Consider the following 13,332-nt stretch of genomic DNA (forward strand, 5'->3'; position numbering starts at 1 on the left):
ATATCTGTGGCACTTACTAATGGGCTTTTTTACTCTGCTTCAAACTTGATTCTAAATGTGCTATTCTGCTCAGTTAATTTAAAATGTCCTCTAAGCAGTTACATCAAGTAAGATAATATTCTGTGTAAATATCTGTTTCAGATTATTATATATTTGAGATTATATTTACTTTTACGTGTATGGGTTTTTTTACCCTTGTGTATGCCTACCACTGGAGCTGTGAGCAGCCATGTGGGGGCTAGAAATAGAGCCGGACTCCCTGGAAGAGCAGCCAGTACTTTTAGCTGATGAGTCCTCTCTCCAGGCCTGTTTCAGATTATTTATCAAGAGATTATCATCACAATATTATGGTTAAATATGTTTTAGGAATATTTTGTGAGTTATTTGTTTGCTGTCAATAGGAAGAGCATCATTTTTCTTCTGCACAAAATTCTCTCCTTTCTGTCGGCACATGAGCCTGCTTTCTCAGGGTTATATTTCAAAAAAGATATCATAAAATGTAACTATGTCAAAATATTTTATGTGTGTTTAAAACCATGTTCTTACTATTTTTATTCTCTTTTTTTTTCCTTCAGACATTTTATAAGATGCAAATCTAATTTGAAGAAAAAGTATCTGGAATCATATTTAATGTTTAGTTTCATATGAATCTACATATAGTAACTTCCCAGGAGTAAATGATGAGTGGCTTCCTGCAGCAGGATGGAAGCTTTCTTGATTTAACTGATGAGTGGTGTTCTGTGGAGAATGGAGGCTTTCTTCGCTTACCTTTATGTAAACAAAAATTCATAGTATTTTTTTAAAAGAGACTTTAAATAATATATTTTTAAATAGAATATTTAAAACTATGTCATATTTTGCTAGAAATATTATTTTTATATGGTTAACATTGCATAGGAAACATTTAATTGTGAAAATTATATCTCAGTACTGGTGAAAAATAATAACTTTATTGTATATGATTTTAGTGATATTTGTATACTGTGTTCAGTTTTGTAATTCTTATTTAATATTTAAAAGCCTTTATTGATAATTTGTTGTCTTTATTGCATTAATTTGAACTGTGAATTTTATTAAAACAGGTATATGAAAAAATGTCATTTCTTTTAATGAAAGGTATTTGAGTAAAGCAGTACTATTGCAACCACACACACACACACATATTTATCAGTAACAAGTATACTGAGATAGCTTTTGTTTTGAGAGATAAATCTCATGGTTTTGACATCTTAACTTAGAATAAAATCCAGGTGTTCTTGGACAGTGGATATGTATGTCAAGGAGGGAGATGATTATGTGCTTTCTGGATTCACTCTTTGAACAGGAGAAAAAAACATACTTGAATGAGTTCAGTTACCTTCACTTAATTACAACAAGAAAAATCCACAACAAAACACTTCAAAAGCTCTATCTTTTCAGAGAACAGACAAAACCTGAGTTTCTTAGTGATGCACCAACAGTACAAATGCTGAGTATTTTTGTTTTGAGAAACCATCTCAGGTAGCCCAAGACAGCCTTGAACTTACTTTGTAGCCAGAGATGACCTCTAACCCAGATTCTCCTACCTCTTCTTCCTGAGTGCTGATATTATAAGTGTGAACCACCATGCCACACTCAGCACAAATATTGGAAGTTGTTTTAATCACCTTTCAATAGTTTATATTGTGTCACAAAAATCTGTCGGTCTATGTCACATGAGAGGTCCCACTCCCACTTTCTAGCACCTTTGGCTTTGTCTATCACTGAGTATTTGGTATGTATTTGTGTGTTTATGTGCACACTCCTTTGTCCATCAGAGAAAGGCACAATCACATGTGCCTTTGGTTTCAAAAATATTATGGAAATACATTATAAATTTTAACCTTTATTTTCTTTGACCTATAGGCAAATATTTACAAATAATCATATTCAAGAAACCCCAGAGAAGCCAGGCATGGCAGTCATATGTGAAGTACCATCCCTTGGAAGCTGAGGAAAGAGTGTCATAAGTCCAAGACCAGAGTAGACTATATAGCAAGACCCATTGTCCTAGTTTATTTCCCTTTTGACGTAATAAAACACTGACCTAAAACAACTGGGGGAAGGAAGGGATTATTTCTTCTTACTTGTGATCACTAAGGGAAGCCAAGGCAGGAACTTGAAGCAGAAACTGAAAGAGAGACCATGGAGGAACACTGCATGTCTTGCTCCTAGGCTCACATTCAGCCAACTGATTTTCTCCGCCCCCCCCCACCTCTTTCTTTCTGAAAGATTTTTGTTTTTATTTTATGCATATGTAGTGGTTTGAAAGGAATGTCCCCCAAAGGGAGTGGCACTATTCAGAGGTGTGGCCTTCATGGAGTAGGTGTGGTCTCATTGGAGGAAGTGTGTCACTGTGGAGGTGGGCTTTGAGGTCTCACATATGCTCAAGATACCACCCAGTGTCTCAAACCACCTCCTGTTGCCTTTAAGATGTAGGACTCATAGCTACTTCTTCAGCACCATGTCTGCCTGGATGCCTCCATGTTCCACCATGATGATAGTGGGCTGAACCTCTGAACTGTAAGCAAGCCACAATTAAATGTCTTCCTTTATAAGAGTTGCCATAGTTATGGTGTCTCTTCACAGCAATAGAAACCCTAACTAAGACAGCATGAATATTTTGCCTGCACGTATGTAAGTGCACTGCATGCATGGCTGGTGCCTGCAAATACTAGAAGAATGTGAAGGATTCCCTGTAACTGGAGTTATGGATGATTGTGAACTGCCATGTACATGCTGGGAACCAATCCTGGTCCTCTGCAAGAGTAACAAGTGCTGTTCTTGATGCTGTGCCATCTCTGCAGACCCCTCTCTACTTTTCTTATATAGCACAGGCCCACCTGTCTAGGGATGGTACAGTGTACAATGGCCTGGGTCTTCCTTAGCAATCAAGAAAATGCCCACACGCCAATCTGATGGAGGCAATTACCCAACTGGGGATCCCTCTTAGGTGTCTCAGGTTGAAAACCAAGCATAGCCATCACACACAGTCTCAAAAGTGAGAGATGTGAGTGGACATTATATCTGCACTAATGCTATATAACATAGATGGTAAAGAATATTATGCTTTCAATTTAATTATATTTATCACAGTAATTATATGTACTACTTTTGGAAAATGAAGTATTTTTGCATATAACTATCAAGATTATGGGGGTCCAGCTCCTGGATAGTCCCCTCCCAGGGTCCAAGAAGAATCTACAGCCAGCTGATAATTAATCTTTGAAGAAAAGAAATGAATCTCTGTACATGAAATTCCTTAGTCCATACACTTTATTATTCTGTCAGTTCTCCCTCTACAAGCTTATACTCTGCTCTCAGTTTTAGCTCCTTTCTTGCCCAGTTTCTCTTTACATTTATCTGTTGTCCCCTCCAGGTTCTATCTTAATTCCTTCAACTAGTTCTGCCCCTTCTAGTTTCTCATCCATCTAGTTCTTTCCCATATTAGCTCCTCTCTCATCTCCTTCTCTCTCATCTTGTTCTTCCTCATATTGTTCTTTCCCAACTGGCTCTTCTTCCTCATCTTCCATCTCATTCCTCTAGTACTCTGTTCTAGCCCTTCAGTCTAGTTCTTCCCCATCTCAGTTTGTTCCTCTCAAGTTCTTACCCATCTAGTTCTTCCATTCTCTTTTCTCTTTCTGTCCCTTGTGCCCTGGAAGTCCTGGTATATATACACTTACAAACAGTAAATTCTTTGGCAGTGCAAAGCTAGGCTTCCAGGGTCAAGTGGAGGGGTGATAAGAATCACAGAGGGGCAGTAACCATTAATTATCATTTGCAACCCCATGACCAATGGGGAAATGAATTAAATAAAAACTAAATTTGGGTAATATCTAAGAAGAGGGATCTTATGTACTCAACTATAGTCTTAAAGGTAATTGGTAAAAAATGTTAAGAATCTATAAGTTGCTAGGCCAATGGGAGAAAATAAAACTGCCTTCTTTTTTCCTGTGGCTCCTATCTGTCCAATCTATCTGCTGTTTTTTCTGCAGGGTGGGGGAAAGTGTGCTTTGTTGCTTGGCAACCTGTGTACAGCTAGATGCCTCTGGTGATAGTTAAAGGGAGATCTGGAACTAGAAGTAAGGTTTGGAAAAGGAGGAAGTAAAGCTTAATTGGCACATCTGTCAGGCCTTCTCAAACAGGTAACCTGGATGCTTAAGTCTGTTCTTAGAGAGTAGAGTTATCTCTGATAAGATACTTTCTTCCATATGGGGATAGACCTAGCTGGATGCTGCCAATGATGAACTGGGGTTCTGGCTGAGCACAGAAAGTTATCTAAATATTCCTAGAAGTGGTTAATGGTAAGGAGTTAAAGGTCTATAACGTTAGTAAGGCTGTAAGAAAGGAGGATCTGAGCTAAATTGTGTAAAGCTATTACTTAACATCCACCTGACCTAGGTGGTGTCTCCTTGTGGAATTTACCTTAAATCAGACTTTCATGTGGACTGTTGTTACTGCTAGTCCTTGAAAGTGGCTAAGGGAGATACCTGATTCCAGAGAAAGCCTTTCCCGAGGCTGTTCTCCAAATACCTGAAATGTGTATGTCCAGAGAGTGATCAGTCCACGCTGTTAGCCCTTCTTAAGGAAAAGTCAATTGGGAAAACTATGAAGGCACACATGATTTTCATAACAGAAGACAGCTGATATATAACAAGCCAAATAACACCAAAAGCTTTTTGGAATTTGGCTTCCTCTGGAGGAAATCCTTGATCCCTCCAGGTTGTGACTTTACCATAACCAGCTGAGTCTTTATGATATAATCCTGCGGCCCGCAGCATATTACTAGCTAGAGAAATGAAGAGGCTATTCGATAATGAAAAATAGGAGTTCATTGGTGGGATGTAACTGACAGAGACAGAAAGCAGTCTAAAGGGCTTTGTGATTAGTATATTTTCAAGTGGTAAGTTACTTGAGATGTTAGTCTATGAGATTAGATTTTGAACATTCTCATAGATGACTAGTTTACTTCAAAAATTTATTCTAAGCTATATAATTAAAAAAATCTACGCAGGTAATTAAAAACACCTGTTAAGATGCTGTTTATTTTACTTCATAATACACAGTTTCTCATTGTATGGACTTCAACATAGACAGATTGGGAGCAAGCAATTACAGTGAGTTTAGCAAGGGTTCCAGGGTAGTGGAGCTGAGGAATGAGTAGGGATAAGAAGTGGGTTGTGGGCACAGGTTGTTGGTTAGGAAGTAGGAACTAAGTAAATAAGATAGAGAGGAGACTGTGGGGCTGAGCTAAAGGCACAGCTCAGGGACATCTTGGTAGATTTGTTGGTACTAATGAGAGAAATACAAAGCAGTTGAGGCATTTTTTCTGAGGAGTAGAGAGGGATGGATTCTAGAACAAGGATGAAAAAACGCAGATTCATCTTAGGTATCTGAATTAGTAAAAACAAATTTGCATGTCAACAATATTAAATTTGGGAGCAATTTTTTAAAAAGACTTGATTTCATAGACAAATTACTGTGGTGATATATTGTGTACCCCAATAAAGCATGCCTGGGGATCAAAGGACAATGAGAGCCACTATATTAAACATAGAGATCAGGCAGTGGTAGCACATGCCTTTAATCCTAGTATTATGGAGGCAGAGATCCATCCAGATCTACGAGTTTAAGGCCCCACTGGGAACAGAGCCAGGAAAGTCTGTCTGGCACATGCCTTTAGTCCCAGCACTAGAAAGGAAGTGAGATGGCAGGGCACAGAAAGGTATATAAGGTATGAGTAAACAGGAAGTCTCTCTCTTGAGGCTGAGGATTTTATAGAGGTAAGAACATGGCTGGCTTGTTCTGTTTCTCTGATCTTTCAACTTTCACCCAAATATCTGGCTCCAGGTTTTTATTTTATTAATAAGACCTTTTAAGATTCATGTTACACTTGGCACCCTAAAGTTTGTGGCACAAATTCGGGAAAAGGCTGCTTGCTGGAATCTCCACTCCACCTGGGCTGGGAGTACCTAAACCCAGCTAAGTTTCTGTTGCAGCCTCTCTGCAGCAAACTCCCCAGGCTTAAGCCCCAAACACCCCAGAATTAGCTGCTTTCACACATTAGCTGACTTTATTTGGTTCTTTCCTCTCCTGGTGGGTTCTAGCTTTCCTTGGGCCCCCTCTTCAGGCTGCTGCCACACCATAATCTGAATCGACATTATCAGCAAATTTGGTGAGTCAATAAAGATTTCTTAAAGGGAGGAATTAGTTAAAAGAGAATTTTTTCGCACATTAAAAAACAGGAAACATTTTTACAGTGGAGGGAATTTGGTGTCTGTTTGATAACACATTAGGCAGTCTGAAAAGGGAACAATTAAATGAAAGGATAATTAATGTTGATGGGATTTACATAATGCTAATTATAAATATTATTTGTCTGATAATTTTTGTTTTATCACTAAAACGTTGGTTAATAAGAATGCCAAGATAAAAGTTTTAGAAAAAATGTGTTAAAACAGATCATAGAGGGATTCAGATCCAGACAGAGAAATTTAAAGATGAACTTATCTCAGCATTGCATTTTACAGTTATAGAGAAACAGCCTAAGTCTGTCTAACAGCCAACCTTAATCTATCCAGCACAGGAACTGCCAAATGCTCAAGGCTGTGTATGAGCTGAATGGACTCCTGTGCATATGTTAGATTTGAGGAGATCAAGAAAGCTATAGTCTCGTATAGTATGCATTCTCTATTTGCAAAGCAGACTCGTGGTCAACTTGTATTATCCCTCAAGACTGGTAAAATTTGGTCACAGCTGTCCTAGAAGCTGTTCCTCAGACACAATGGAGAACCTGGTAGAAAGATGAGGCTAACACAATTGAACAATGATGTAGGACTAAATTATGGAATTTCCCAAGATCAACTTCTTAGAGAAGGTAATTATGCTAATATACAAAGGCAATCTTTATATGATGACCACACCTTAATTTTATGCTGAATGCCAGCCTTGAAGGCTTGGGACAGAATTGAAGAAGTAGGAAAAGAAATTGAGTGATTTAAAAAAGTTATACAGGGCCCAAAAGAAACCTTCACAGATTTCTTACAGAGGCTGACTTCAGCAGTAAATAGAATGATAGCAAATTTACAACCTAATTGAATATAATAGTAATTGAATCTCTGTCTTTTGAAAATACTAATACACCGTGCAAAAGGATAAATAGGCTGTTAAAGGCAAGATCAGCACCACTGGAGGAATGGATCCCAGATATATTTAATATTGAATCTCATGACCATGATGATACTTGGATAGGAGAGGTGATTTCCAGAGGTTTGAAAAAAAAAAAAAAAAGAAATGTCAGGTGTTTCACTTGTGGTAAACAAGGTCACCTAAAAAGGGACTGTAAACATGGCATTCCTAGAAACAATGTATTTTCAAGGAATAATCCCAACAGAACACTCCTCCCGTCTGGAATATGCAGAAGGTGTGGTAAAGGCAAACATTGGTCTAATGAATGTGGATCAACAAGGGAGAGACAAGGTAATCCTTTGCCTTTGCCATTGGGAAACTCCTTGAGGAGCCTCTTGCAGGCCCCCATGAAAAATTTGGTTCAATCCTTTCCTGCAATCATAGAAGAATCCCTTTTCAGAGCAATTAGAGAACCTTATGCCTATTGTAAAAAACCATACTGCTCCAGGTGATAGAATAGATATAGAAGTCAGAACAAAAAAATTGGGAGAAACCATAAAGCGAATTTTTTGAGCAAACTTCTATAAATGAAGAAAGACCAAACTTAAAAAATATGAACAAATGGCATTCTCATTGAAGGTCTTGTAGACACAGGTGAAGACATAACAATAATTGCACCAGAATCTTGGCATCCAAATTGGCCTCTTCAGGAGGTAAATGTTCAGCTTTTAGGGACTGGAACATTATCTCAAGTGAAACAAAATAGGTCAATTGTATAGGGCCAGAAGGAGAGAGAGGAAAATTAAAGCCATATGTGACTAACATAACTATGAATCTATGGGGACATGATTTATTAAAACAATGGAATACCCAGATTAACATTCCTCCAATCTCAGAAACAAACCATAACCTAACATATGTTTCTGAGAAAAATAATAGAATGTAATGTATTATAAAGAACAATCACCAACCACCCAGATTGCACAAGAACAGGGCACAACAGCTACTGATCTTCCAAAAACACCAACAGCTCTACCTTTAAAATGGTTAACAGGCAAGTCTGTATGGGTTCAGCAATGGCCTTTAACAACAGAGAAACTACAGGCCTTAGAACAGCTGGTACAAGAGCAGTTAAATGCTCAGCATATTGAAGAATCAACCAGCCCTTGGGATTCTCCTATATTTGTTATTAAAAAGAAATCTGGTAACTGGAGAATGGTAACAGAGATAATAGCAATTAACAAGGTAATTCAGCCAATGGGCTCTTTACAATCTGGAATTTCTTTGCCTACTATGTTACTTAAAGGACAGCCTCTTATAGTTATCAATTTCAAAGATTGTTTCTACTCAATACCCTTGCAAGAAAGAGACAGAGAAAACTTTGCCTTCTCAGTATCTACTTATAAAATTCCCAGCCAGTCAAGACATATCAATGAATGGTTTTCTCACAGGGAATGTTAAATAGCCCAACCCTGTGTCAATGTTGATTTTTTGTACTATAGCCATTGGAAGTAATATATAAACAATTCCCTAAATCTATAATTTACCATTCCATGGATGACATTTTACTAGCTGATTCAACTGTAGATACTTTAGAAAGAATGTTTGAAGAAGTAAAAAAAAAAAAAAAATTGCCTTCTTGGAGGTTACAAATTGCTCCTGAAAAGATAAAAAGAGGAGATTCTATTAATTATTTAGAATATAAAGTGGGTCTAAAAAAATTCAACCCTAAAAGGTTCAAACTAATAGAGACTGATTATGGACTCTTAATGACTTTCAAGGAGCATTAGGAGACATTTCCAGTCTATGGACCACTATTGGGGTAAAAAATGATGAACTGAGTAATTTGTTCAAAACTATAGAGGGTGACAAGGACTTAAATAGTCCAAGAGAATTATCAGCTGAAGCTGAGAGAGAATTTGCTTTGGTTGAAAAGAAAATGCAGGATGCTGTGTGGCCTTGGCAGGTGTCTCCATGACGGGTAAGGTGACCTGCTGACGTCCCATGCAACCCAAGTCAGAAGCTCATTTTTTAATAAAAGGGGGACCTGCAGGGTCCTGGCCCCCATTTTGGGTAACTGTTGCCTTGCTTGCAGACCTTGACCTTGATATCCTCCCAATGCTAATTCCCTGCCAGGTTTCACCCTCCTGAATGCTTAAGGGAAGTTCCTTGTCTGTGTATCCTGAATAATGGGCATTAACAGCTTAGATGCAAGATTGTGAAACATCAGTAGCAAACTTCTGCCCTCCAGGGTCCTCCCATTGTGCTGTAAGCCTGTATTTAAGACCTCCTACCCTCTTCAAGAAATGACATTCAACATTTAAAATTATATATGTATATTTGAATGAATACTGCAAATGTAATCTATGAATACCACAAATGTGATTAATATTATGAGTGTAATTTAAAAAAGAAAGAAAGAAAGGAAGGAAGGAAGGAAGGAAGGAAGGAAGGAAGGAAGGAAGAAAGAAAGAAAGAAAGAAAGAAAGAAAGAAGGAAGGAAGGAAGGAAGGAAGGAAAGAAAGAAAGAAAGAAAGAAAGAAAGAAAGAAAGAAAGAAAGAAAGAGAGAAAGAAAGAAAGAAAGAAAATACAGGATGCACATGTGGTTCATTTGGATCCAGAGCTTGATTGAATTTTGGTTATTTTATTCTCTCAGCATTCTTCTACAGGAATTTTAATGCAAAGGGAAGATATGATGTTAGAATGGATATTTATACCAAATAAACAGAGTAAAAAATTTAAAACTTATGTGGAAAAACATCTCTGAGTTGATTTTAAAAGGAAAATTGAGACTTCATCAATTTGCAAGCATAGACACAGCAGAAATTGTCGCACCTTTAGCTAATGATGAAATTTGACAAATTATAGGCAGAATGTGAACTTGGGCAAAGAGCTTGCAGTAATTTTTTGGGAGAGATTAACAATAAATATCCCAAAAGTGATAGAATTCAAGCCACAAAGAGAGCTAACTGGATCCTGCCTCACATTGTATGGGAAAGACCAATATCTGGAACCCCTACATTTTATACAGATGCAAACTGTATAAAATTTAAGGAAAGGCAGGTTACAAATCAGAAAATTTAAGTAAAGTTTTCCTGCCTTGCCCACAGTCAGGACAAATCTTTGTCTCCCGCCAGTCCCACAGCCACTCAGACCCAACCAAGTAAACACAGAGACTTATATTGCTTACAAACTGTATGGCCGTGGCAGGCTTCTTGCTAACTGTTCTTATAGCTTAAATTAATCCATTCCCATAAATCTATACCTTGCCACACAGCTTACCAGTATTTTTTCATGCTGCTTTTCCTGGAGGTTGGCTGGCAGTAACCCCTTCTGCCTTCCTGTTCTTTTATTTCTCCTCTCTGTTAGTCCCGCCTATAAAAGGCCTTATATTTCAGTCCAAAAATCAGAACTAAATGCTATTCTGATGGTATTGAATTTTCCAGAACCTCTTAACATAGTTACTGACTCTGTGTGCTGAAAGAGTGATCTTACATGTTGAAACTGCTGAATTTATCCTTGCTGAATCAGAACTAACTTCGTTATTTATTCAGTGACAAGAAATAATTAGGAATAGAAACCACCCCTTACATACAACTCACATCTGATCTTATACAGGTCTGACAGGTCCTCTAGCACAAAGAAATGATGAGATCAATCAACTCTTGATAGGAAATGCACTAGAGACCTCGGAGTTTCATAAAAAAAAAATCATGTTAATAGTAAGTGTTTAAAAAAGGATTGTTCCATTACCTGGCAAAAAGCCAAGGAAATTATAAGAATATTTCCTACTTGTTATTTTTATAATAAAACTCCACTATTAGCAGGATGTATCCTAAAGGGTACTGAGAGGAATAAAATGTGGCAGATGGATGTGTTTCATTTTGAAGAATTTGGAAAATTGAAATATGTACACCACACCATTGATGTCTATTCAACATTTCAATGGGCAACTACTCTAAGTTCTGAAAAGGCTGATTTGGTAATCATGCATTTGCTAGAAGTTAGGATCATCATAGGTATACCTGTACAAATTAAAACTGACAATACTCCAGTGTATATCTCTGGTAAAATGAAAAAGTTTTTTTTACTTATTACAATATAAAGCATATTACAGGTATACCACACAATCCTACAGGCCAAGCAGTCATAGAAAGAGCAAATCAAACTCTAAAGGATATGCTAAATAAACAGAAAGGGGTAACAAACCCCCAAGAAATAGATTACATAATGCTTTATTAACTTTGAATTTTCTCAGTGCTAATGAGAAAGGAACAACAGCTGCAGAGAGACATCAGATAATAGAAAAAACTACAGAATTAAATCAGCCTATATACTTTAAGGATGTGCTGACCTCAAAATGGAAACCAGGATATGTGTTACATTTGGGAAGAGGTTTTGCTTTTGTTTCCACAGGAGAAGAAAAGCTAAGGATACCATCAAAATTGATAAAGGTTTGATTTAAACAAGGGAGACCTCTTAATTAGAAGAGGTGATAGTTCATCAACCAGCATGACCATTCTGTTTAAATTAACTTGTACAACTAGCAAATGCTTCTCATTTAATCAGATATAATTTGCCAAAAGGTAACCTCCCTAATGTTATGGTTGGGGAAGTGTTTTTATTTTTGTATTTTAGGAGAATGGAGGCTAAGGAATCTGAAGAACACTGGAGAAATGAGACATCTGAAGAAAAAAGACAAAACATCAACAGAAATTGTCCCAGGAAAAAGAGCAAATTGGCTTATTGGTCTATCACATTTCCAACAGGATAAATTTTCATAAGTTGTCACACCAAATTTAGTGTCATCCGTGTGACATGAACAATTATGTCTATAATAGTGGACTGGAAATACGTGTCCCATGGGACTAAGCTCCCTGGAGGTCCCTGAAAGAGTGTCTGTGTTATTTTTTTTTTTTTTTTAAGATGTACTTTACAGATCATGACCTCCCTGGGCTATAGGTTTTGTATAACTGTTTTTTTATAATATTTTAATTAATCTATGAAACACAGTCAAAATTAATAGAAGTTTGGGCTGTAAACTATGGAAGAGAGACTTGGATCTTAATCAGATATAACAGAATGAGCTATTTTTTAAGACCCCAAGTTGTTGGATAAAAAAAGTATAAAGGTCTAGACACTTTTAGGGAATGAACACTCACCCACTAGGAATCCTTTAGGAATCCCAACTAAAGTGATTTATGACAAAAGACATTATCTCATAGGAGGCAGATGGTGGGCCCCTCCATTGAGACAGTTCAGCATAAAAAACTTAAGGACTACAACAGAACCCCTTTCCCTTATAGGCGTAAAAGTGCAAGAGTCCATATTTTAAGAGGTAAAAAAGGTTTTATATTAAAAGAGATATGTGATAAAAAAAAAAAACTAAAAAAAAAAAAAAAAAAAAAAAAAACTTAGAGAGGGTCTACAACATCCAAATTGGTTAAGTGGGTCATGAAAACCAAAAAATATAAAAGTACATAATAAACTAAATAAGATAAAGGATACAACTACAACCACAAAAAAAGTCTATACAAGTCTAGGGGCTGTACTAAGTTTAAAAAACACAAACTACTCTTTGGGTCATAAAGTTCTTGTGGGTGAAGGGATATGTCTAACGCCAATTAATAATTGTGTGCTTGCTGTTTTTTTAAAGATGATGTAATTAAATTATTGCCAAACTCTTGTTGTTCCTTGTATGACTTGTTAGTTTTCTTTTCTGTATATAAGCTACTGATTTACAAAAGTAAAATTACAACAGATTCAAACCACTTTTGAGTGTGTTGTCTGTCTGTCATTCGCCGAATCCTTGCCTTCCTGACTACCCAAGCCCTGGTTCCCCTACAGTCGTGGTACCCCTGGTGGGCCAGTCCATGGCAATAAATCTTCTTAAATGTTTGTTTCTTTTGTTTTATACAGATACATAATGCAAGTAGTCTTTATGTAGTCCCAGCTCAATTAAAAATTAAAGCTGGCTTTGGAGTTGGAGCATGCTTCCCTCTTTCTCTAAATCCAAGCATGGTTGTTAAAAGAAAATGAAAAATCTCTGTGTCATGTCAAAAAAGCCATCTGATATGGGACAAAATAAAAACCAAAATTAAGGGACTGTTCTATTGCCACTAATCTCATAATTCTTTGGTTTTATTTTGATTCTTTAAAACTTTTCTTAAGGTATGAATTTATAT

This window comes from Peromyscus leucopus, chromosome 2 (assembly GCF_004664715.2).
Source record: "Peromyscus leucopus breed LL Stock chromosome 2, UCI_PerLeu_2.1, whole genome shotgun sequence".
Lineage (NCBI taxonomy): Eukaryota > Metazoa > Chordata > Mammalia > Rodentia > Cricetidae > Peromyscus > Peromyscus leucopus.